General features: G+C 43.1%; 1 long non-coding RNA gene across 2 annotated transcripts in view; it reads right to left on the bottom strand.

Annotated features, from left to right (window-relative positions):
* LOC130291354 (uncharacterized) overlaps positions 1–26,941 on the bottom strand; it is an 88,881-nt gene that overhangs the window by 25,396 nt on the left and 36,544 nt on the right. The window contains exons 1-3 of one of the 2 annotated variants that reach the window (XR_008847901.1): positions 12,568–12,594; positions 3,015–3,109; positions 2,232–2,294 (exon numbers count right to left, since the gene is read on the bottom strand). This is a non-coding gene — a long non-coding RNA (uncharacterized LOC130291354). Of the gene's footprint in view, positions 1–2,231; positions 2,295–3,014; positions 3,110–12,567; positions 12,595–26,941 lie in introns of those variants that run through there. The other variant, XR_008847900.1, reaches the window with a different exon arrangement.

The following is a 26,941-nucleotide window of genomic DNA, read 5'->3' as shown; positions in this document are numbered from 1 at the left end:
TTATAATTAGTATATTTTTTATAAAAAAAAGAATAAAGAACTTTTTACAATTGATGGCTGGTCATAGAAAGGCTGTAAATGTAAAACCCTCGTTAATACCCCGAGGGCTCAATGCTTTCAGTCTGTGTATCCACATTGCTTCCATTTTTAGTAGTAATTTGTCAATATTGCCCCCTCTTGGGCCCAACTTGGGTTTTTGGATGCCACAGAAATTTAATTCTGTCACATCTCCTTGGTGTATATCCCTTATATGTCTGGCTAATGGGGTATCTTTGCCTGTTCTTATTGTGCTCATATGCTGTGATATCCTTCGCCTGAGCTGTTGACTAGTTTTGCCCACGTAAATCAGGATCCCACACCCCATTTTTTAGGTGGGGGGATACAGCTCAGGGACAGAGAGAAGTGGGGGTATTTGCAGAACCCACCACATCCGCGTTAAGGATTAAAGATCAAGAGATGCAGATTTGTAACCTTACGAACATAGTTTTAACACCAGACCAACTAGAGGTATTGAAGAGGGGTTTGTCATTCACCCCCACTCCAAAGTACAACTCCTTTGATTGGGTAAAAGACATCAATCTGTTCGCGAGAAAGCTTGCTCTACATAAAATGCACAAACATAGAGCCCGGGATGGGAACTCTACACAGAGACAAGACGAACAAGTGGTTACAGACCTGATAGATCTCCTCGATGAGAATGACACTGGGAATAGAACTCCTGTGTCTCCACCTTTCTCGTCCCTAAAGCCAAAATCACAACTTACCCCTACGTTCAGTCAATATAGTAATATTGACACTTTTGTAAGAATGGTCAGTGATGAACTAGCAGGATTAACATCAAAATCATACAATAATAACTTAACAAAAAGAGAAAGGGATGCACTTCAACAACTGCAAGATAATGACAGAATAGAAATTAAGCCCTCAGATAAGGGGGGTAACCTTGTTATTATGTCTAAGGAAGACTATAAAGCTATGGTCTTTAGACTATTGAAAGACAAAGATACCTATAAACGCTTGCCTACTAATCCGACAAAACAGTATGTTACAGAGTTGAAAGACCTTCTGATGAAAGCTAAAGAAGATAAAATGATTTCAGATCAAGAGTTTAAAGTGATGATGAATTACAAACCAACATTGGCAACTTTTTATGCTTTACGAAAGTTGCACAAACAAAAAGACCCCATGCCCGGACGACCCATAGTCTCGGGCAATGAAAATTTGACCGAGGGCATTAGCCTGTACGTTGATCAGATACTTGCTCCCTTTGTTGCTTCCTTGCCCTCCCACATTAAGGACACAAGAGATGCTGTCTCCAGGCTCGAGGAGATTTTCTTTCCGCCTAATACACACATAGCTAGTTTGGATGTAGAAGCACTCTACACGAATATACAGCATCAATTCTGACTCGAGGCGGTTGAACACTTTTTGTGCACTAGGGGAACACAATTCACTAGTCACAATAAGTTTGTTATCTCACTATTGTCATTCTTACTTACACACAATTATTTCACTTTTGATGGGCACTTTTATTTACAGACAAAAGGCACAGCTATGGGCACTGCATGTGCACCGAATTTTGCAAATTTATTCTTAGGTTGGTGGGAGGAGACGGTGGTATTTTCGGACACCTATAGGGAATACACACAGCACATTTTATTTTGGGGTCGTTATATTGACGACATTTTGATTTTTTGGGGCAGCACTGTCACCCACTTTAATGAATTTGTCAGGGCACTCAATCACAATGTAATCGGAATGCACTTCACTTCAGATATTCACCCTAACACATTGAATTTTTTAGATTTGGAAATCTCTCTCGAACCTGGAGGCAGCATACAAACTAAAATTTATAGAAAGGAGACTTCCACTAATAGTTTCCTACATTGGGGAAGCCATCATCCCCGACCATTGAAAGCTGGCATTCCTATAGGCCAGTATTTGAGAGCAAGAAGGAATTGCTCAAGTGAGGAGGCATTCCTGTTAGAATGCAATTTGTTGTATCAACGGTTTGTGACAAGGGGTTACCCCAAGAAGGTCCTACACAGGGCCTTCGCTAGGGCAAGATCAACCCCGAGATCAGAACTATTAAAAGAAAAGATACAAGTACAGGACCAAAGGTTGGTCCGTTGTATAGGAACCTTTGATCAGAATAACCAACAAGTAATGAGGATATTGAAAACATATTGGCCAATATTATTGGCCGATTCAGATTTAAAAGAGGTACTTACCCCGTATCCCAGTGTCACCTATCGTCGGGGACGCAACATTAGGGAGCAATTGGTAAGAAGCCACTATACAGAAAAGAGAGAGACCACATGGTTAGAACATAGATCCAAGGGATCCTATCGATGTGGGTCATGTACTTTTTGCAGATTTCTACCAAAGAAAAAAGAGTTTACAAATCCTGTAGACGGGCGTAATTTTGAGATCAGAGAGTTTATTAATTGTCAAACGGAAGGAGTCATATACTTGGCTGAGTGCAGCTGCCCCAAGATTTACGTGGGCAAAACTAGTCAACAGCTCAGGCGAAGGATATCACAGCATATGAGCACAATAAGAACAGGCAAAGATACCCCATTAGCCAGACATATAAAGGATATACACGAAGGAGATGTGACAGAATTAAAATTCTGTGGCATCCAAAAACCCAAGTTGGGCCCAAGAGGGGGCAATATTGACAAATTACTACTAAAAATGGAAGCAATGTGGATACACAGACTGAAAGCATTGAGCCCTCGGGGTATTAACGAGGGTTTTACCTTTACAGCCTTTCTATGACCAGCCATCAATTGTAAAAAGTTCTTTATTCTTTTTTTTATAAAAAATATACTAATTATAACCAATATGTTCAGATAACGAGACTTACCTTAAAACCTATGAAATGATTACCAATAATAATTATCAGTAAGGCAAGCCTGAAATCAGCCTCTATTCACAACTATAAATAAATGAGGAATCAAAATAATAAATAATAATTAAAATAAAATTACACATTGTAAATGAATACTTACCATGGTTACTGGAACAGGATGTGGTGGACATGAGTGCGGTGTGTTCGCTGGTTGGGGGATGGCCCTCGGTGGTGGGGGATCACGATGACAACGGGCTATAAGACGAAAAGTTTAACAATATGATATTAATTTATAATAATTAATATTTAGTAGGGTGGATAACATGAAAGAATAAGCAGTAGGAACCTCCTATAATTTAATATCAGAGGGACAACCATGTAGTACCATATAGGCAAAAATGACAATATCCTTTTTTCATAAAGACCTTCTCATAAAATTACTACTCTTATAAGTCAATATAAAATGTACTAAATATATTCAAGATCTAATAAGATCACCAAAAAGCACTTCTAAATACATACTTGATGTATTACACAAGAGATCAAGAGAAGTCCTTTTTGTTTATATATGATGAACAAAACAGATTACATCTTAGAAATCCTAATTGACATTACATAAGAATCTGGATTCCTACTAATCACCAATACCTATAATGAAGAACATCTAATAGACAAAATGCCCCCAAAAACTAAGTTCTTGCGCATACTAAATTCGCGCAGATGACGTAGATACTGAGATACGCAGGCGCATTGAGACCTAATACCGGCAAACGGAACGAAGTACCAGCGCAGACGAGATCGCGCAGGTCCGTAATCTCGAGATCTCTTCCACTGCGCAGATGAGAATGCGCATATGATGGACTTGTCTCCTAACCAATCCGAGAAGCAAAGTGGACACCCGTATACGATTGGCAGATATCTTCTCACCTTTGAATGGTTCATCAGAGGTGCCAATCATAGCCTTGTCCAATCATGATGCGAATAGTGATTGAGGCACCTTGCGATAGGCTGCCAGGATATCAAATGAACATCAAGGTAATCTATAAATATAACTCAGAGAACGCCCGCGCTCATATGCCCGCTACCTCTTGATAAAGCTGCAGAGGCAGCGAAACATGTCGAGGGGGGCAGAGTAGGGACTCAATTTTAATAGAAAGCAAAGCGGTAGCTCAGAATTTAGCTCAGCGTGTACTGCAGGCACGCCGGGCATCTCCACTTCAGTATAGCCAATCAGAATAGGCTGGAGTACACTGGCCTTGATGCACAGTAGATATATACTAGTTCAAATGCTAAGCTACCGCTCTGCTAATTTTTAATTCATGTGAGTCTTCATTATATGTTTATGCACAATTACCTTAATAAAGCTTGTGGGTTCACCATAAAGATAATATATATATGGGAAATTAGGGATTTTTTGGATTCCTATTTATAGGGATCTATAGGTTGATAAACCCATACAATAGATACATAAAATTATTTATTTGTTATGTGGATGACATACTCATGGTCTGGGAGGGCAGTAAGGAGCGCTTTAAAGAATTTGTTCATTTTCTTAATTTTAAGAATGTGAACATGTTATTCACACATGTATTTGGTGATGACACACTAGAATTTCTTGATGTCTCTATAAAGATAGCGGATAACGAAATCCACACACAAGGATTTAGAAAAGTACAGCACGCAACACATTATTAGAATTCAACAGCTCCCATCCCCACCACATAAAAAAAAGTGTTCCATACTCTCAATTTCTTGGACTTAAAATAATAAATAGTTGTCAGGAGACATACCTCACACAAGCAGAAGAATTAAAAATTCGATTAAGAGAAAGAAATGACCCTGAACATATTGAACAAGAAGCCAATAGAGCAAATGCCATACCCCGACATACTCTATTTAGATCCAAACGTTACAATAAAAAAGACGGGAATAATAGAAGATTTACTTTTTCATTTGCAAACTCAAACATGAACTCTGTCATAACATCTGCCATCAGAAAGAATGGCACATGATTGAAGCAGACCCTGAGTTGCATGAAATCGCTATCAGAAAACCACTGCTGACCCATAGAAAAAAACTCCACTATTGGCGATGCCATTTCTAAGCAAAAAAAGTATCAAATAATACCTGGTTAGAGCGATCTGCTCCGAAAGGAAATTTTCCTTGCAGACATTGCAGTTACTGTTCTAATAATATCAAAAGCCGCAACATAAAATTAGAAGGACATTCACACACGGTTAATTAAATGATTACATGCCGTTCAACATATGTAGTCTACGCATTAATATGTCCGTACAGATACTATTACATAGGGAAGACTTTCAGAAAACTATTCACCCCGAATGGAGGTGACAGACAAAGGGATCTTTTATAGTGCGAAGCAAAGTGGATAACAAAACTAGAAGCACTGGGGCCACTTGGACTAAATGACAGAAACAATTACAGTTCATTCTTATAAAGTTTTGTATGATTGTTGCTATTTTTAAGTTTTATTAACCTCTTTCCTCCACGAAGGTGAGACCGTGCTAATTGCAACACCTGTGTTGGTGTGATGATAACTTCCGCCTCCTTGCTCACTTAGTGAGCATTGGCTTGACGAAGTGCACCTAGTGCACGAAACGGAGACTGTCCCATGGAGGCGCCCCCGCATCTGCATTTTCTGTACCTGCTTCACATGCCCCAATAAAGGATTGAGCTACAGTGGTGAGCGATCTTCTGTATCTTATCTGTTGTTATAATAGATAGATAGATATTTGATAGACAGATAGATATGAGACAGATAAATAGATAGATGTGAGATAGATAGATAGATAGATATATAGATAGATACGTGTGGGTAGAAAAGGTGAGGACTGCCCCAGACATATAAGTAGGAGTCTGACGGTATAGCTGTCCAGCAAGGTAACAGACTCAGCTGAGCCAATCAGTTGGGAACTAGCCGGGTGGCGGTGCTAGGATAAATGGAGAAGATAGCTAATAATATCATGTGTATTAAGGGAAAAAGATATATCTGCACTCACCACCGGGTTCGACTTCAAGGGTTCCTATGTGGGAGCGTCCACGGGATCAGAGCAGAGATAACGCTGTGTGCGCTCAGAGGCGATAACCTAACTGAGGCCGGATGAAGCGGATGTGCGCGAAATAGCCGGTTATCGCATCTGAGCGCACACAGCGTTATCTCTGCTCTGATCCCGTGGACGCTCCCATGAAGGAACCCTTGAAGTCGAACCAGGTGGTGAGTGCGGATATATCTTTTTCCCTTAATACATAAGATATATAGATAGATCAACAGATAAATATTAGATAGACTAGATAGATAGGGCCTATTATAGGTGGAACTAATGGTGGTAGTGTTGGCGGGCTGCGCATCGTCACTACCCGGTTGGGGGAGGGGGTAAAGTGTTGCACCTAGTGAGCTCCTTCTTTGCCATCTAAGAGAGAAGGTTATTGAGGTATTGAGGTTTGTGCTGGCAGGGTTGCCCCTCGGACTCCTGTGCTGCGCATCCTAACTACCCAGAGAGGGTAGGGGTGCGTGCACTCATACAGCTCTGTCCATGAGCCATCTCTTGTCCACGACTCATGGATAAGCATGGCTCTGCTGATGGACTCATTGGTGTCCTGGTAGGAGTGAGGACCCCTAGTGGTGGAATTTTTAGCTGCCCTTTTCTTTGTTATATAATGAAGATTTGTAAAGAAGCATATTACTTGAATTTTCCTCATTCATAACATATAAAAAGTGCATCAGCATGTCAATTATGCTGTGGATTTGCTATGGGGTTTGCTTTGGATTTCACCATTTGGAATCGCCAAAAGTAAAATCCATGGCCATATAAATATCTGTTTCCCAACCAGTATGTCACCATCTGTTGCAAAACTACAACACCCAGCATGCCCAGACAGCCTTTGTAAGCACAGCCTTATAGAGTTACTTGAATTTACTAGTCTATTTAATAGCCTATTAAGAGTCATGGTTGTCTGACATTTTAAAATGCATCCCCTAATGCAGTGTTTCCGAACCAGGGTGCCTCCTGCTGTTGCAAAACTACAACTCCCATCATGCCCGGACAGCCTTCGGCTGTCCGAGCATGCTGGGAGATGTAGTTTTGCAACAGCTGGAGGCGCCCTGGTTGGGAAACACTGCCTTAATGTGTCATTTTAGGAATTTGCGGAGAATGAGCAGTCGACGATATGCCCTTCCCATTGATATTGTGGCATTTTTGTATGGTAAGCATAGTAATAGGCATAACATTCTGATTACTACTGTCTTACTGCTCTGCAGCTGTTACTGCTACACTTTTGCTTTGTTTTCATGTGTTATTAATACTGTATGTGGTATTTTACATTCACACACTGTGGCACTCGCAATCATTATAGTGTAAAATTTTCTTTATGCTCCTGATATAGCCAGAGTTGGTCATGTGATGCTTATACAACCCACATTTTACCCAAGGTGTGGAGGTTGACCCTGTTGGGATCCTGTAGCCAAAACTGTATTGTACTGCTGCATACACTTAAAGCGTAACTTTCATTTCAGGTGACTTTTCAGGATAAGCTGCTGGAGTAGCAGCACTATTTCTGACCATTAAAAAATTTGTATGTTTTTTTTCAGCAGATTTCTGCTCTGCAGGCTTCATCTATAATTTACAGTTCTCCCAAAGCTGGTGGGTGAAGCTCCCTCCTCCCTTGCCATAGAATTTGTATAGGCTTGACTTGCAGACAGAGGACAAAGCTGTGCTGATTTTTAGAGTGGAATATTGTCACACAGGAGAGGTAAGAAGTTTAAAGGAGTACTGCAGCCATGGACACTTATCCCCTATCCACAGGATAGGGATAAGTGTCTGATCGCGGGGGGGGGGGGGTCCGACTGCTGAGACCCCCGTGATCTCCCGTAAGGGGAACCGGCATTACCGTAGCTCTGTGAGGCTAATGCGCTCCCTCCATACAGCTCTATGGGAGAGGCGGGGATGCATGAATGCTGCATCTCCGCCTCTCGAATAGAAATACATGGAGGGGGCGTGTCATATTGCAGCCGACACACCTCCTGCAAGGCAGAGCTGCAGTAGAGCCAGGGCCCCATACAGGAGATCATAGGGGGTCCAATCGTTCAGACCCCCAGCGATCAGACACTAATGCCCTATCCTGCGTATGGGGGATAAGTCTCTATGCAGATATTCTCTAAAAACAGGAGAAAGAAGCATTTTTGTCTAATAATATTATATTCACTTTTACTATCTGTGGTGGCCCAGTACGGGAGATGTTACCCCGTACCCTTGCGGCCCCGTCAGGCAGCCTCCTTCAGTGTCCCCAGGGAGCCTTGCACCTGTCCCCCCCGTACATATGTTCTGCAGTGTATTGTATGATAAAATGTGTTGTATCTTAAGAGCTATAAGAGTTATATCATGTGATTGTTACCCAGGAGGTACCAGTGACCAGGTGTTCCCAAGAGTGATATGGGCTCCCTGCTAGTCTCCCCCATATAAGCCCTGGGTTGAGCTTCTCTCTTTGAGCTCTGCTCTTCTGCTGAGGTCCAGTCAATCAATTCAAGTAAGCTAAAGTCACAGCTTTATGGGGGAGATTTATCAAAATCTGTCCAGAGGAAAAGTAGCCCAGTTGCCCATAGCAACCAATCAGCTCGCTTTTTTCATTTTTAACAAGGCCTTTGCAAAATGAAAGACGCAATCTGACTGGTTGCTATGGGCAACTGGGAAACTTTTACTTTGCACAGGTTTTGATAAATCTCCCCCAATAAGTCAAGTCAGTCCCTGTCGTCATCTGTGAAGTCAGCGTGGTCTGCATTCAATTGTCCAGTCCCACTACAAGTCCCAACAAGCCCTTAAGGTCTCTGCATCACCTGTCACCTCCTTGGGCCCTGACTGAACTGAATAGACTTTAACGTCTACCTTCAGTAAAGCTACCGTTGTCCGTAACTTGGTGTCAGAGTTGTTATTGCCCCAGTGCCTAGCCCAGGATCGAGCGGTATACCTTGAGGTGTTTTAGGCTAAACCAAGCCCTGGCGTCATGAATTTAAGGGGTTAATGCCATCTGCACCTAGGGTGACAACATCTGCCATGCACCACACACCCAACCAGAACAACTTTTGGCCTCACGAACAGGAAACGGGGTTGTGCCTTATGCCAAAAGTCCTCCCCCCTAGTCTGAACTGTGTCCAATTATGTCTGCAAAAAACGCATGCCGATGCGATTTAAGTCTGCGCCAAAAAGTGTTTGGGACAATTTCCCGCCAGGTACAAAGATTAATTCATAATGTAAAGTTATGTACTACACATAGTCAGTTCACATATGGTAAAAGTAGTCCACACATATGCAAAAAAGTTAAGAAAGGACTGTAATATTATTTGTTGTCCCAGTCCACAAGTTCTAAATATATACAGTTATGTTACTAATGTTTCTCTCTTGTCCACGTGTACAGGGTACTCTACTGGCCAGAGGTTCACCTGATATCTAGAAAATGCACGTAGAGTGACAGAATTGATAAATGTAAAGGTAACACTGTCGTGTAGTGTAACAACGTATATTGAGTTCTGGGGAGAAGAGTTGAGAACCGAGGGGCAAGAGCAGTAAAAGGCATTGGGTAAATAGCCTCCGCCAGCCCAATCCGTGAATCTATGTATATTGATATGTATATTGTTGTCTTGAGTGTCTTCAGAAAGCAGTTACAAATTAACCCCATATGTTTAAAGAGAATGTATGGACATTCACCATGCCGCATGGACTCATCCTTATCTTTTTTCGTAATCCAGACCTGTGAAGGACATTTTGTATAATGCCCCAGGAACTGTCACAAGGCCCCAGTGGCCACTTCAGTCCTCCGCCCTCCAGGACTGGGCATTGAGGACGACTGTATTTAAGAGTGGGAGTTTGTGGTGGCCCAGTATGGGAGATGTTACCCCATACCCTTGCTGCCCTATCAGGCACCCTCCTTCAGTGTCCCCAGGGCCCCTTGCACAGTGTATTGTATTAGAAAATGTGTTGTATCTTTAAGAGTTATGCCATGTGATTGTTACCCAGCAGGTATCAGTGGCCAGGTGATCCCAAGAGTGACCTATGGGTTCCCTGATAGTCTCCCCATATAAGCCCTGGGTGGAGCTAGCTTCTCTTCCTTTGAGCTCTACTCTTCTGCTAAGCTGAGGTCCAGTGCAGTCGTGCCTAGTGTGTGTGTCCAGAGTGTTGGAGACCTCAAAGTCCAGTCCTGCAGCCACCATCAATTCAAGTAAGCTAAAGTCACAGCTTTATGAGTCAAGTCAAGTCAGTGTGGTCTGCATTCAATTGTCCAGTCCTACTACAAGTCCCAGCAAGCCCTTAAGGTCTCTGCATCACTGGTCACCTACGTGGGCCCTGGCTGAACTGTATAGACTTTACCAACTGTCTACCCTCAGTAAAGCTACCTTTGTCCGTAACTTGGTGTCAGAGTCTTTATTGCCCCCGTGCCAGCCCAGGATCCAGTGGTATACCTTCGGGTTGTTTTAGGCTAAACCACACCCTGGCATCATATATACAAGGGGTTAATGTCATCTTCCCCTAGGGTAACAGCATCTGCCCTGCACCACACACCCCGCCACCACATATCTATCTATGCAAAGTTTGTTCAAATGATTGTATTGGCTTGTCTTGCAGACACAGAGCTTGTCTTGCAGACAAAATTTAGCTGATTTTTAGAGTGGAATGCAGTCTTAAAATAGAGAGGATGCGGGGGAGTAGCTTGAGAACAGGAGAAAGAAGCATTTTTGTCTAATAAGATAAATTACATAGTTTCTTAGATACAGTTGTACTATTGATAGGGATGACCCTTATGTTTCTAATGACTAATATATATATATTAATATTAAATTGGAAAAATATCTGTTCCCTTACCCTTTAACCCAGATACATCAGAATGCTAAATGCAAAACATTTCATCTTATCGCTTTGCCTGTAGCTAAGACTAGAGCCTTGAGATGGAGACTATGGATACAAGACGTCTAAACGTTGGACTTTGTGGAAAGATGTTGAAATCTTAAGCTAAGAGGACTTGCAAGATAATGATTTATGCTACGCCACGCTCAAATGACCAATCAGCATACAGAACGATGCATAATTTTACCTTTTACCCTCCCCTTTTTCTCAGTTTGTAAAAAACAAATTTACTTCCTGTAATAAACATTACTCCCTGGGGTACCGAGGAGAGGACCCATACCAACCTGGCGTGGTGGGAATTTTCTTACGTTGGAAATTAGTACAGCGGTAGTCACTCACAGATTAAGGCCGCAAATTAATCCATCCCCGACACTATCGCTCCATGCATAGGTTGTTAAAAAAAAAAAAACTTCAGTCATATGTATTAAACACAAGACCAGTGGTGCAAAACTACAACTCCCAGCATGCCTGGACAGACAAGGGCTAGAAGTTGTAGCTAGAGGTGCCCTGGTTGGGAAACTGGGTTAAGGATTGATGCTTGTATTTGTTTACTTTTCCATTTACAATATTTACATTATTCGCCAAAATCCAAAAGTTTCAACACATTTTCTTAGTCTTTTACCATAAGGTATTATTATAATTTTGGAGAGTACATGTGAAGAACTCCTCTAGGTCTTTAGCACCTAGTAGAATATGTTTCTTTTGAAGACATTTGTTGCGTATGGGAATAATCTAGGTCTTGGTTACATTATAGACCTTTCCAAACATTTATGTTACTGGAAAACATCTCTACTTTGCAAATGCAATATGATCCCCCCATTGTTTTTCAGGCTTGCCCTTTGCACCCTCAGTCTTGCTACCTCCATGTTGAACAAACAAGGGTCGGTAGGATTAGTAGCACCTATCCATGTACTGTTTATTGTTATGGCAGCTGTGCGGCCTGGTACTGCTTGTGTATGTGCGCCTGGTGTTTAGGTTTGCAGGGAAATCTGCTGATACCAGGAAAATGAAGATAAAGGCAGCTGTGAAGGAACAATATTTGGAAGTCCTGTTGTTCTTATTCATGAAAACAATATCAAATGTAGCGATAACCCAACTATTTAAACACATGTAAAGTTTAAACTTTAAAGGGTAGCTCCCACCATCACTTTTTTTTTTTTTGTCCCTGCCTATTACCCATCTATCCCTAACCCCCTCCCTGCCTTTAATTTTATTTTTTTTACATATTAAAAATGCTTTTTTTCTGCCTGGCAGTGTGCTCACTACCAGGCAGACTTCCCCAGCAGGCACCACATCACTGATGCCTGCTGGGGCCGGAACTTCCGCCCGTAGTTCACCTATACAGTATGCTTCCAGTTGTTTCCCCACTGCAACTCCCAGCTTGCCCTGACATCTATTGGCTGTCAGGGCATGCTGGGAGTTGTAGTGGGGAAACAACTGGAAGCATACTGTATAGGTGAACACCGGAGCACATACCGCTCCCCGCCAAGCAGCCCGCAACTCTCCCCCCCCCCCCCGGCCCCGTTGCGCCGCTCAACTCACTCCCCCTCCCCCTTAGATCACCCAGAGTACCCCCTCACCGCGCAGCCCGCAACCCCCTAACCCCCCCCCCCCCGGCCCCGCCGCTCCGCTCAACCCACTCCCCCTCAATTTACCTATTCAGTGTCCCTCCAGGCTTCCCCACTACAACTCCCAGGGCATGCTGGGAGTTGTAGTGGGGAAACTGGAGGCATACTGTATAGGTGAACAGTATACATAAAACTTGAACATATAAATAATACAGTGAACATAATACTTTACCTTGTCCCCGAGCCTGCGCGCGTCCTCTTCCTTCAAAGCGCTCGCTCCTGCCTGTCTGATTGACAGGCGGGAGTGAGCACAGCAGTGATTGAATTTCGACTCGTTGCCAGGCTTCAACGAGTCGGAATTCATTAGTGATGTCACTGCTGAATGCATTCGGCCACTAGGAGGGCGACCCCTAGTGGCCGAATTTAAAAGTGATTTTAAACTGTTTTAAAATCTCTTTTTTTAATTAAACTATATTAGAGATATGTTGTAGTACTTAAGTACTACAACATATCAATTTTTTGTTTTCATGACAGTGCCCATTTAAACAAACTACACAGAGAACTAAGATGGCAAGAAGGTTTATCGAGGAATAGAAAAGCAGAGCAGCACCACCCCTGTCCTCAGGTTGTGTGTGGTTTTACATCTTGGCACAAGGTGTGGTGCTGTTTTTTTAAATCAGCTCTCTTTTTGTAATCTTGGAGTTTGGAGTTTGCTCCTGCTCAGGCCAGTTCATGACATGGACAGAGGTGTCAGACAGAAAATAAATTAAAAAAGAAATGAACTTCCTGTGGAGTATACAGCAAAGATTAAGAAAAGATTAAGATTTTTAAATAATAGTAATTTACAAATCTGTTTAACTTTCTGGCACCAGTTGATTTAAAGGGGTTGTGCGCTGCCCTGCCTTTCGGAGCTCCACTCGAAGCGTCCGGAAGTTCATTACTCCGAACGCTGTGTGCGGGCTTCCGTGTTCGCGGCCACCCCCTCGTGACGTCACGCCCGCCCCCTCGTGACATCACGCCCGCCCCCTCGTGACGTCACGCCCGCCCCCTCGTGACGTCACGCCCGGCCCCTCGTGACGTCATGCCCGGTCCCTCGTGACGTCGCGCCCCCTTCCCATAGACTTTCGTTGAGGGGGCGGGCGTGACGTCACGAGGGGCCGGGCGTGACCTCACGAGGGGGCGGCCACGAACACCGGATGCCCGCACACAGCGTTCGGAGTAATGAACTTCCGGACGCTGCAAGCGGAGCTCCGAAAAGCAGGGCAGCGCACAACCCCTTTAAAAGAAAAAGAAAAAAGTTTTCCACCAGAGTACCCCTTTAAGGAGAATTCCCATCACATAATTTAAGTTTCTTGGTCCCCTCTGGTCTTTTTGCAGCTGCTGGTAGCAAATGGAAAGTTATGCAAGTGAAATTTCTACAACAATCTACATGTGGTTTATTCAGTGACTTTTATGTGAAGCAACATAATCCACTTGCGGATTTTTAGCTGGAGAAATTCTGATTGCGGAATTCCAAAGTGAAATTTCCGCTGCGGGAAACCCTCTGCGGATTAAGCTCTGAGCCTGATCTAAAGCTGACTTTGCTTTCATAGGGGGAGTCTTGAATGCTTTAAAACAATAAATAAGTGTGGTGTTAGCCCATTCATGCTACTGTCGACACTCTGGGCTTTCTTTTGGAACAGTAGTCACCTGACTGCTACAGCCAATCAGCTGCCTCAGCGGTCACAGGTCTTTCTCTGGGCATTACGGCTCCCATCACTGAACGGTGATACTCATTGCATAGCCTGTGACTGCTGAGACCACTGATTAGCTGCAGGGGTCATGCGACTAATCAGCGGCCTCGGTGGTCAGAGCCATACTTTGGGCATCACAACTTAGCTTTGATGCCAACAGTATAGCCTGTGACTGCCAAGGCCTCTAATTGGCTGTAGCAATGACATGACGGAAGACTGGGGTGCCAACAGAAGCCTGAAAAGGGAACAATGCTGGATAGAAGAGGTAAGTAAATGCTTACATATTATTTTAAAGCATTCGGGGTTCCTTCTTAAAAAATATTAAAACAAGGTTAACCTTTACAGTACAATGGGTTTATGTCATTTTCACTCCTGGCTGAGGTGAATCTTACAGTTCCCATACTTCCCACCAAGCAACCTCCAAGCATTGACTAATAAAGTAGGGTATAAAATGTATATAATATAATATAATCAAGATATCAAATACTGAAGCATTAAATACTGCTCCACCATAAAACTCTCAATGGAGATACATGCAGGTCACAATACCTCTTAGTCATCAGGTTGTGGCCAACATAAGTAAACATAACTTTAATCTTCCTCTTTATCCATTTTGTTGAATTACTTTCACTTGTTATAATCTGTTTTAATTTACACAAATGTTTTTTAAAACAAGACTAGCTGAGTACCCGGCGTTTCCTGTTTTTTTCTTCTTAATCCTTGTTGGGGAGGAAAATCAACAAAGGAGGAAGCTTTTGACTTCATATCCCGTCCTCATATATTGTTGTCATATCCCGTTCCCATATCCCGTCCCCATATCCGTTCTCATATCTCGACCTCCTATCCCAACTTTATATCCCATCCACATATCCCATCCTCATATCCCAACCTCATATCCCAACCTCATATCCCAATCTCATATCCTGTGGTCATATTCCGACCTCATATGTTGTCCTCATATCCCATCTTCATATCCCATCTTCATATCCCATCCTCATATCCCATCCTCATATCCTGTCCTTATGTCCCATCCTCATATCCCGTCCTCATATCCTGTCCTCATATCCTGTCCTTATGTCCCATCCTCATATCCCATCCTCATATCCTGTCCTTATGTCCCATCCTCATATCCCGTCCTCATATCCTGTCCTCATATCCTGTCCTTATGTCCCATCCTCATATCCCGTCCTCATATCCTGTCCTCATATCCTGTCCTTATGTCCCATCCTCATATCCCATCCTCATATCCTGTCCTCATATCCCGTCCTCATATCCCATCCTCATATCCTGTCCTTATGTCCCATCCTCATATCCCATCCTCATATCCTGTCCTTATGTCCCATTCTAATATCCCATCCTCATATCCTGTCCTTATGTCCCCTCCTCATATCCCAACCTCATATCCCGTCCTCATATGCTTCCCTCACATCCCGACCTCATATCCCGTCCTCATATCCCGGCATCATGTCACGTCTTCATATCCTGTCCTCAGGTGGGACTGATTTGTGATGAAGATATTGTAAGCTGAAAATAGCAGGGGACATGGCTTTGTGGGACTGGGTGTGATTTGCAAGCCAGACCAATACACAAAAAGGGTAGATAATTAAAGGGGTGGGGCTTAAACAGTGGGTGTGTCTTTGTAAGATGGGGAGTGGCTTGCAAGCCGACTTCCATATTCACCAGAAGATGCAGAACGGAGCTTGTGGAGTAAGGTACTGGAAGTCCCATATATTTGCATGGGACTTGAAACAAAAACCCTATTTTCAGCTTACAATATCTTCATCACAAGTCAATCCCACCAGAGGACAGGATATGAGAATGGGACATAAGGACGCATATGAGGACAGGATATGAGGACGGGATTTGAGGACGGGATATGAGGACGGGATATGAGGTCGAGATATGAGGACGAGATATGAGGACGGGATATGAGGACGCGATTTGAGGACGGGATATGAGGACGGGATATGAGGTCGAGATATGAGGACGAGATATGAGGACGGGATATGAGGTCGGGATATGAGGTCGGGATATGAAGTTGGGATATGAGGTCGGGATAGGAGGACTGGATAAGAGGACAGGATAGGAGGATGGGATATGAGGACGGCATATGAGGACGGGATATGAGGTTGGGATATGAAGTTGGGATATGAGGTCGGGATAGGAGGTCAGGATATGGGGTTGGAATATTACAACAATATATGAGGACGGGATATGAAGTCAAAAGCTTCCTCCTTTTGTTGATTTTGCTCCCCAACAAGGATTAGGAAGTAAAAACCGGGCAACGCCGGGTACTCAGCAAGCAATGAGATAGAAGTACACACAGTCATCATCGACACACATCAATTATTGGCTTTTTTTCGCATTGGATTTGCATTTAAAAGAACAAGACATACCATATCGGAATAGGAGCAATAGAAAATATTGCTAACTGCTGAGGTTATGGAAAGGAAGTCCACAAATAAAAAAAAACAGTACCAATAAAATTACAACTTTATAAGCTTGGAAATGTTCACGCTGATGGTTGAACGAATTACTCCAGAAAGGAAACTATTTTCTGGAATGCTAATAGGCACAGATAGTTTCTGTTATACCCTCATACTTCTGTGCCCAAAACCAGACTGGCATTTCTTTGACCCTCTGGAGGAAATTAGTCTGAGGAACCCTCCTTTATATACACAGAATATGTGCATGTCCACTTTAAACATTATCATAATCTTTGATGTTATTATACACAAAATACATATCTATAAGATCTAATAGGTTATTTGTAGACTGTTAAATAAAACTTGGACCTCTAGGGTTCATTATTAGCCAGAACCTATGCCAGTGTTTCCCAGGTACCTTGGTGTGCCACCACAACCCTATACATTTTATGGGTGTTGCAATAAATTACCTCCACCCAAGTTTTTTTTGCTCTGTAGATATTTGAGCACCTTTCATCTGGAGTAGACTTGGAAAACCCATGCTCAGTAAAAAAAAAAAAGGAAAGGTAACCATCAGGGCTGAACAATATGGGGAAAATGTGCAATTGCGATTATAGCAGTAAATATTGCAATTTCTATATGCGATTGCGATATAATGAACACATGGTGAAATCCCCCAATTTCATGTTCAATTTCCCCCATTTGATTTCTATTCCCCAATTTCACATTCCTTCAATTTTCACGTCTATCCCTCCATTTCATGTCCATCCCTCATTTCACATCCCCCATTTCACATCCCCCATTTCATTTCTATCCTCCCATTTCATGTCCACACCTCCAATTTCACATCTCCTACATTCCACATCACCCCATTTCACGTCTATTCCCTCATTTCACGTCCTCCATTTTACATCCCCCACTTCATGTCAATCTCCCTTGTCACAACTTCCCCCATGTCACATCTCCCCCATTTCATGTCCACACCCATATGTCACATCCAACCCACCACCCAAGGCACTTATCCCCCATTAATGTTGCGTCAGGGTGCGTAGGAAACATAAAAAAACTGATGCTAACAGGTGTCTTCTGTGACTTACAGGGCTTTCCTTCTCAGGCAGTCACTGACCTGACACATGACACCAGAGCGGCCAATGATTGTCTGAGCAGCAAAGGTCCTGGAACTAGCTGCTTGGCAGGAGCACAGAAAAGATACCGGGACTGCACAGAGGAGAAGGGGATCTGTGGCAGACCTATGGTGAGCATAAGGTTATGTTTCCCCTGCACCTCTATTATTACTTAAAGGGGTTTTCCAGGCCAAAACTTTTTTTTTATATATCAACTGGCTCCGGAAAGTTAAACAGATTTGTAAATTACTTCTATTAAAAAATCTTAATCCTTCCAATAGTTATTAGCTTCTGAAGTTGAGTTGTTGTTTTCTGTCTAACTGCTCTCTGATGACTCACGTCCCGGGAGCTGTGCAGTTCCTATAGGGATATTCTCCCATCATGCACAGCTCCCGGGACGTGACATCATAATTGAGCAGTTAGACAGAAAACTTCAGAAGCTAATAACTATTGGAAGGATTAAGATTTTTTAATAGAAGTAATATACAAATCTGTTTAACTTTCCGGAGCCAGTTGATATATATATAAAAAAAAGGTTTTGCCTGGAATATCCCTTTAAGGCAGTGTTTCCCAACCAGGGTGCCTCCAGCTGGTAATCACAATGGGGGGGCCATATCTATATCTCAATTCGCAAAAAAAAATGTTCACCCCATTGCGATATATCAACAATAAAGCAAATACTGTGAGCCCATGAAGCCAAGTAAGCCTAAATGAACCCAGGTTTCCATTCTTAACACTAGGGCTGGGCGGTATGACCAAATATGTGTATCACGGTATTTTTTTAACTTACGGCGGTTCCACAGTATATAACGGTATTTTCTCACCCCCCCCCCCAAATCATGTGACCCGCCAGCGCTGTTCTGCTCCCCAATTAAGGATCAGCCCAGCGGGGTACTACTCACAGCCGTTGGCTGTCCGGGCATGCTGGGAGTTGTAGCTTTGCAACATCTTGGAGGTCTGCAGGTTGGAGACCATGGTGTACAGTATAGAGTTCCAGCGCCCGACGGCCCCCAACAAAGAGGAGGAGGGCAGTGCTTGACATCTGTGAGTAGTACCCCGCTGGGCTGATCCTTAATTGGGGGGAGCCGAACAATGCTGGCGGGTAAACATAGGACTAGTTCCCCGATGTGGGGACAGCGCTGCGCTGATAATACATTCCCAAGGGGAGGGGCCCAACCGGTATAAGCCCTACTTAACACTCCTCATCTTACCCTAAGAGAAGATGCTGCACAACTTGGGACTTTGCCAATTGTTCATGTAACATTCTGAGACGCAGGTGTATACCACATGATGGAGATCCCTGGGTGCTGGCTTCTAGCCAGGCATGCTCATCTGTTAGATATTTGCTTGTTTGTGTGGATTCTTTACCCTTACTATAAAAGAGCTATTAGTTGGGATATCAGCATGGGTGCAGCATCTTGGCTCAGTGCTTAGCAAATTTACATTGTAGCACTGGGGTCCTGGCTAGAGTCTAAGCAAAGACATCTGCTTGGCGTTTGTATGTTGGCTTATTCTGGGTAGCAATAGGGTCTAGAGTTGATCACCCTGCATGAGGAATAGTACAGTGGGGAAAAAAAGAGTCCAGACACAGAAATTTGCTCAAAAACTCAAGGTAACTTTAGGGTATATTTGCACGTACAGTATCCTGCGCATATTTGATACTCAGGATTTGAAGCTGCAGATTTCCATGTAAGAATTCAATTAAATCTGCAGCACCTGCGCAGAATACTGTTCGTGAATAGTGTTGCTCGCGAATATTCGCAATTCGAATATTATTCGCGAATATCGCATATTCGCGAATTCGCGAATTTCGCGAATATAGCGCTATATATTCGTAATTACGAATATTCGTTTTTTTTTTTTTTCTTCACAGTACACATCACAGTGATCACCCCTCTCTGCTTCCAGCTTGTGTGGTGTAAAGAAGGCTGTAATACTACTGTGTGAGACTGGCGTGCTAGAATTCGCATATGCGAAAATTCGTATATGCTAAATTTCGCATATGCGAATTTTCACGTATGTTAATCTTGCATATGCTAATATTCACATATGTTAATTTTCGCATACGCGAATATTCGCATATGCGAAAATAAAACGAGAATATAACGAATATGCGAATATTCGCGAATATAAGACGAATATTCGTCCATATATTCGCGAATATTCGCGAATTCGAATATGGCCTATGCCGCTCAACACTATTCGTGAATACACCCTAAGTCTTATAATGCAATAAGCCAAGTGGTTACACTGTTTGCAAGTTCAACAGCTTAAAGGAGTACTCCGGTGAAAACCTTTTTTCATTTAAATCAACTGGTGGCAGAAAGTTAAACATATTTGTAAATTACTTCTATTAAAAAAGCTTAATCCTTCTAGTACTTATTAGCTGCTGAATGCTACAGAGGAAATTCCTTTCTTTTTGGAACACTGATGACATCATGAGCATAGTGCTCTCTGCTGACATCTCTGTCCATTTTAGCAACCATGCATAGCAGATGCATAGTAGATGCATAGCAGATGTATGATAAGGGCAGCATGGTGGCTCAGTGGTTAGCACTGCTGCCTTGCAGAGCTGGGGACTTGGGTTCAAATCCCACTAAGAACAACAATAAATAAAGCATTATTATTATTATAATAACATCAGCAGAGAGAACTGAGCTCGTGATGTCATCAGAGCGCATTCCAAAAATAAAAGAATTCCCTCTGTAGTATTCAGCAGCTAATAAGTACAGGAAGGATTAAGATCATTAGATTGCATCTACATTAGGCTACATTCACACTGCGGTTGGAGCGTACGGCTGGGGGAGGGGAAAATCGTGCGCTACCGTACCCCAGCCGGAGTGGTGCCAAACTCCATTTACTTTAATGAGCCGACCGGAGTGAAATAGTGACTCCGGTCGGCTCATTTCTGGCAAAAATGAGCCAACTGGAGTTACTGTTTGACTTCGGTCGTCTCATTAAAGTCAATGGAGTTCGGCGCTGGTCCGGCTGGGGTACAGGAGCGCACGGTTTTCCCCTCAACCAGCAGGATCAAACCGCAGTGTGAATGCAGACTTACATTGATCTATGAGATTGATGTTCTATTGATAGCTGATTGATGGCAGGTAACAAGCCTATTACAGGACGTGGACTCGCCTGGCAACTGTTAGGTTCCCCCGGGTGTTGATCCGACCCTTAGACACATGGGATGTGTGTCAACAACTGAGTAAATGCCGCACCATTTAAACAGGTGAATAACCGGCTTCAGAGTGATCTCTTATGTTGGTCATCAATAGTAGTGTTGCTCGCGAATATTAGCAATGCAAATTTTATTCGCCAATTCGCGAATATAGCACTATATATTCGCAATTACGAATATTCTTTTTTTTTATTCACAGTACACATCACAGTGATCACCCCTCTCTGCTTCCAGCTTGTGTGGTGTAAAGAAGGCTCCAATACTACTGTGTGAGACTGGCGTACGAATTTTTGCATATGTGCAAATTTGTATATGCTAATTTTCACATATGCGAATTTTCGTTTATGCAAATGTTTGCATTTGCAAATTTTCGCATATGCAAAAATAAAATGCAAATATTACAAATATGCGAATTTAGCGAATATATGACGAATATTCGTCCATATATTCACAAAATATCGCGAATTCGAATATGGCCTATGCCGCTCAACACTAATCACTAGCTGGTATCAGCTGCAGAAAGCAGCCGGCACTTGCTGGGTATGGTGTAAACCCAGCTCCTGAGCGCCATTTATTTCATCTCACTGCTGCCCCCCTTTTGACAGCAGGTAGCTCTGAACGCTGAGTGCATGCTGCGGGGGTCAGTCATGCCCCCTTCTGACGTCAGGCCATGCCCCCTCAATGCAAGTCTATGGGAGGGGGCGTGATGCCCCTCCCATAGACTTGCATTGAGGGGGTGTGGCCTGACAGCACAGCACGCACACATTGTTCAGAAATGTTCCGAACGCTGGCCAGTGGAGTAAACCTTCAAAGGAGAACTCAAAAGGAGAACTCATGCAAAAGTAAACTTATCTCCTATCCACAGGGGGGGTCCGATCGCTAGGACCACCCACGATCTCCAAAACAGGACCACGTCTCTCTCAGTGAGGAGCGCATGACGCCTACCGGTAGACAGCACGTCCTTCATTCCTTTCTATGAGAGCACTGATGATGCCCGAAAGGGTCTTTTCGGCTCTCCCATATAAATTAATGGAGCGCGTGCTGTCTGCAGCACTCATTCCTCACTGAGCGCCGGGACCCAGCAGTCGGACCCCCTGCGATCAACTACTTAAGTTTATTTTTGCCGGATTTCTCCTTTAATGAATGCAAAGTCAGGAGAAGAGGTCCCACCTTTTCCCTCATACATCGCCTCCATTTTGGATCTGTTCCTGGCTTTGTATTCGATAATTGCAAGTAAAAAACCTAAATATGTGAAGACACTCTGAGAATAATGAATAAATTGAGATATCCCCTCAGTGACAATGCCCCCGGTTGGCACATATGACAGCTGTATAAATGGAGGACAGCCTGACCTTGCCTCTGTATACACTTCTGTCTACAGCACGTCAGCTGCCCTGCTAGATCAAATGGCCTTATCATGGACAACCTAATTCCCGAGTGTAATGCGATTAACGGTGATTTCTGAAGGAACCAGCAGGAAATAATCTTTCTGCTTTGAAGTTGTTGGGAAAATAATAAAAGCATAACTGGACATAAGGTATCCCTCTGGGAGACGAATTACCTTGTGTCAAAGAGACCTAGTGTGAATGAATATTTTGTATCAAGATAATCCAGCAATATTGGACAAGTGTTGAGTAATTCCTGGCTCTCTTCTTAGCCGTCCTTATAAGAGGATTTGGGCTGTGGGTTCAGATCAAGAGCTCTGGTGCATTTCTGACCCCGCTACAACAAGGTGCTCACTCAAGGTGCAGCAAAATGTAACAAAGTAAAAATAGGGGCACTCAGCCATGAAACGTCACCTTAGAACGCTATGCTACTCAAGGATTATGCCTGATCTTTAGTAAGGGACTTATGTAAAAGCAAAACACACCGACTGTGGATAAAGTAAATAGCTAAAAGTTACAGGCAAAAAATATACACCAGTAAATAGAAGACCTCCAGCTGGGGTGGAACTGGGGAGTGGGTTCTTGGGTTGAAGAAGACTGGGCAATGGATTTAGATACAGGGCTTTGGGCTAGTGTATTGGAAAGCCAGGAGCCCAGCTACATCTTAGGGCCCTATTACACAGAATGGCTGAATAGGCTAATACCTTCTGGTGCAATAGGCAGCCACCAATGGTTTTTAAAAGAATACCTAATATTTTAAAAAAACCTTTTTATGTGTCATATAGATGTCATAAGTTTTGATCGCCAGGGTCTGGGAGATGAGACCTACCGTCCACTAATTGTTAAAATGCACTGCAGGCATAGACAACTTATGCCCTATCTGCAGGAAAAAGCGGGTTGGACCCCCGCAATCTCCCGTACGGGGCCCTCAGCTAATGTTTGTATTGTCAACTTCACCAAGAGGTCAACAGACAGCCTCCTTCATTCAGCTCTATGGGAGAGGCGGGGATGCATGAACGCTGCATTTCCACCTCTCCCATAAAGATACATGGAGGGGGCTTGTCGCCTGCGGCATCATGCCTCCTGCATGGGGAGAGCCACGGCAGAGCTCTCAGGAGAACATGGGAGGTCTCAACGTTCGGATCCCCCCGGATCAGACACTTATCCACTATCCTGCGGTTTAGGGGATAAGTTGTATAAGGCTGTAGTACTCCTTTAACAGGGCACAGTGATCCTCTGCTCCTGCCTTTTGGTTAAGACCCCACAGATAAAATCTTATGACCAGAAAAAATGTAATTTAAATATTGTCCTTTTAATTATAGCTGTTTCTGGGAAAGTTGGGACAAACAATATAATGCCCATTACAGTTCTTCCAAGGGTTGTCACTAGAGATAAGCGAACTTACAGTAAATTCGATTCGTCACAAACTTCTCAGCTCGGCAGTTGCTGACTTTTCCTGCATAAATTAGTTCAGCTTTCCGGTGCTACGGTGGGCTGGAAAAGGTGGATACAGTCCTAGGAAAGAGTCTCCTAGGACTGTATCCACCTTTTAAAGCACACGGGAGCACCTGAAAGCTGAACTAATTTATGCAGGAAAAGTCATCAACTGCCGAGCCGAGAAGTTAGTGACGAATCAAATTTACTGTAAGTTCGCTCATCTCTAGTGGTCACTCATATCTACTAGAGTTCTGCAATTAAAGTCTAACTAGTTTTGCAGCAACAAATCCCCTGTTGCTACCGTATTTTTTGCCGTATAAGACACACTTTTTCTTCCCCAAAACTGGGGGGGGGAAAGTTGGTGCGTCTTATACAGCGAATATCTGCGGCCATCAATGGCCGGGACCCGCTGCTAATACAGGACATCACCGAACGCGGTGATGCCCTGTATTAACCCTTCATACGCGGCGATCAAAGCTGACCGCCGCATCTGAAGCGAAAATAACACTAACCCGGCTGCTTAGTCGGGCTGTTCGGGATTTCACCGCGGCGTCCCGAACAGCTTACAGTACACCGGGAGGGACCTTACCTGCTTCCTCGGTGTCTTCTCCTTGCCGGGATCCCCTGCGCTCTCCTTCGACGTCATCACGTCGTCGCGCACGACGTCATCCAATAGGAGCGGCGTGCATAGCGACGTAATGACGGAGAGCGTGGATTCCAGGGAAGAAGTCCGGAGCGTCGGGGACACCACGGGGACGCGGCGACAGCAATGAAGCGACATCCAGGGCAGCGGTGACGGAGCGGCGGGGACACGTGAGTACTACCTCCTATACCAGTGGTCTTCAACCTGCGGACCTCCAGATTTTGCAAAACTACAACTCCCAGCATGCCCAGACAGCCAGCATGCTGGGAGTTGTAGTTTTGCAACATCTGGAGTTGGCTGTCCGGGCATGCTGGGAGTTGTAGTTTTGCAACATCTGGAGGTCCGCAGGTTGAAGACCACTGTTGGGTTCAGAATCTTTATTTTTTTTAGATTTTGCACCTATAAATTGGGTCCGTCTTCTACGCCGGTGCGTCCTATAGGGCGAAAAATACGGTATATGGTTGAATATATAGGCATATTTTCCTAAATGGCTTCATTGTCACATATGAAACTGATGTAGGCAGAGAATCCAAGTTGAGGAGTAAACATACCCCAATATACACCAATACCATGCTATGTGCCCATACTTAAAGGGGTACTCCCGTGAAAACCTTATTTTATCAACTTGTGCCAGAAAGTTAAATAGATTTGTAAATTATACAATGTAAAGAGGTAGCGTGCACTCACCGCGGGTAAACAGCTGCAAGCCCGAGGTCCGGGATCAACTCGACATAGACTGAGACGGTAAGGGGCGCTCAGAGGCTACGCCGGCTGTTTCGGGCGTAGGAACGTCCTTCTTCCGGCCTCCAAGGAAGGACGTTCCTACGTCCGAAACAGCCGGCGTAGCCTCTGAGCGCCCCTTACCGTCTCCGTCTATGTCGTGGTGATCCCGGACCTCGGGCTTGCAGCTGTTTATCCGCGGTAAGTGCACGCTACCTCTTTACATTGTATTGTTTGATATTTTATCTAGTGTGTGCACCCCGCAGGTGCTGCGTTGTTACTTATCGGGTCCGGAGGCTGCCAGTGTACACCAGCGGTATCGTATATCTGCATGTTCAGCTGCACGGTGTGCTCTCTCCCTTTCTAGTGGCTTAAAGATTTGTAAATTACTTCTATTTAAAAAAATAAAGGGGTATTCCAGGAAAAAACTTTTTCATATATATCAACTGGCTCCAGAAAGTTAAACAGATTTGCAAATTACTTCTATTAAAAAATCTTAATCCTTCCAATAGTTATAAGCTTCTGAAGTTTTCTGTCCAACTGCTCTATGATGATGTCACGTCCCGGGAGCTGTGCATGATGGGAAAATATCCCCATAGGAACTGCACAGCTCCCGGGACGTGAGTCATCAATGAGCAGTTAGACAGAAATCAACAACTCAACTTCAGAAGCTAATAACTATTGGAAGGATTAAGATTTTTTAATAGAAGTGATTTACAAATTTGTTTAACTTTCCGGAGCCAGTTGATATATAAAAAAAAGTTTTTGCCTGGAATACCCCTTTAACCCTAATATGCCTGCCTTTCTAATCAGACTCTATGCGGTCAACAAATTTATTTTCCAAGAGAATTTCAATAATTTGAACAGAACAAAATGACTATTTATTTATTTTTTAGTATTTTCAGTTCCTGCAATATTACACACAGGTACAATATATGACATCCTGCGATTCTGTGGCTGACAGTTATCCTCCTGACGGAATAAGAGAAAAACAATAAACTGTTTGCTTTATTAAATAACTTTAATGCGACATATAAAATGGTAATGATGAGGCCTATCCTTCACATCCTGCTGTTTAATTACATTATCCCACAATAGGAACATTTTTACTTTTATAAGGTCTGGGTTGCATTAATTTCATGAAACTAGTGAAACAGAAAAATTAATTTGACAGAAGTAGAGAAATCCACCACTAATAATGTTATTTTGTGTGTGCCAATGGCCTTTGGTATTATACGGCTTATTAAGGCTGTTTTATTTGTGCTTCCTCATTGAGTAGGCATTGTTATCCTGTTTGTATCCTTATATGATTCTTTTGTTGTATGTTGGTGTTCATTTGTTCTATTATTGTACTGTTTAAAAAAAATCGCTAACTTTTTAACCAAATTAGTATGTATAAAATCCCTCTATTCTGCTGACCCATAACTTTTTTATTTTTCCGTATAAGTGGCAGTGTGAGAGCTAATTTTTGGCGCTGTGATTTGTACTTTTTATTGTTACCACATTTGCACACACTTTTTGGGGTAAAATGGGAAAAAGGGACAATTTACATTTTTATTGGGGGAGGGGATTTTTCAAATTTTTATGCTTTTTTTTAATACTGTTTTTTACTTTTATTTTTACACTTTAACCCCTTAAGGACTCAGGGTTTTTCCGTTTTTGCACTTTCGTTTTTTCCTCCTTACCTTTTAAAAATCATAACCCTTTAAATTTTCCACCTAAAAATCCATATTATGGCTTATTTTTTGCGTCGCCAATTCTACTTTGCAGTGACATTAGTCATTTTACCCAAAAATGCACGGCGAAACGGAAAAAAAAATCATTGTGCGACAAAATCGAAAAAAATACGCCATTTTGCAACTTTTGGGGGCTTTCGTTTCTACGCAGTGCATATTTCGGTAAAAATTACACCTTATCATTATTCTGTAGGTCCATACGGTTAAAATGATACCCTACTTAT

The sequence above is a fragment of the Hyla sarda genome, chromosome 9, assembly GCF_029499605.1.
Source record: "Hyla sarda isolate aHylSar1 chromosome 9, aHylSar1.hap1, whole genome shotgun sequence".
Taxonomy (NCBI): Eukaryota; Metazoa; Chordata; class Amphibia; order Anura; family Hylidae; genus Hyla; species Hyla sarda.
The sequence above is the reverse complement of the archived record's forward strand: the minus strand, read 5'-3'. Positions and strand labels throughout refer to the sequence as shown.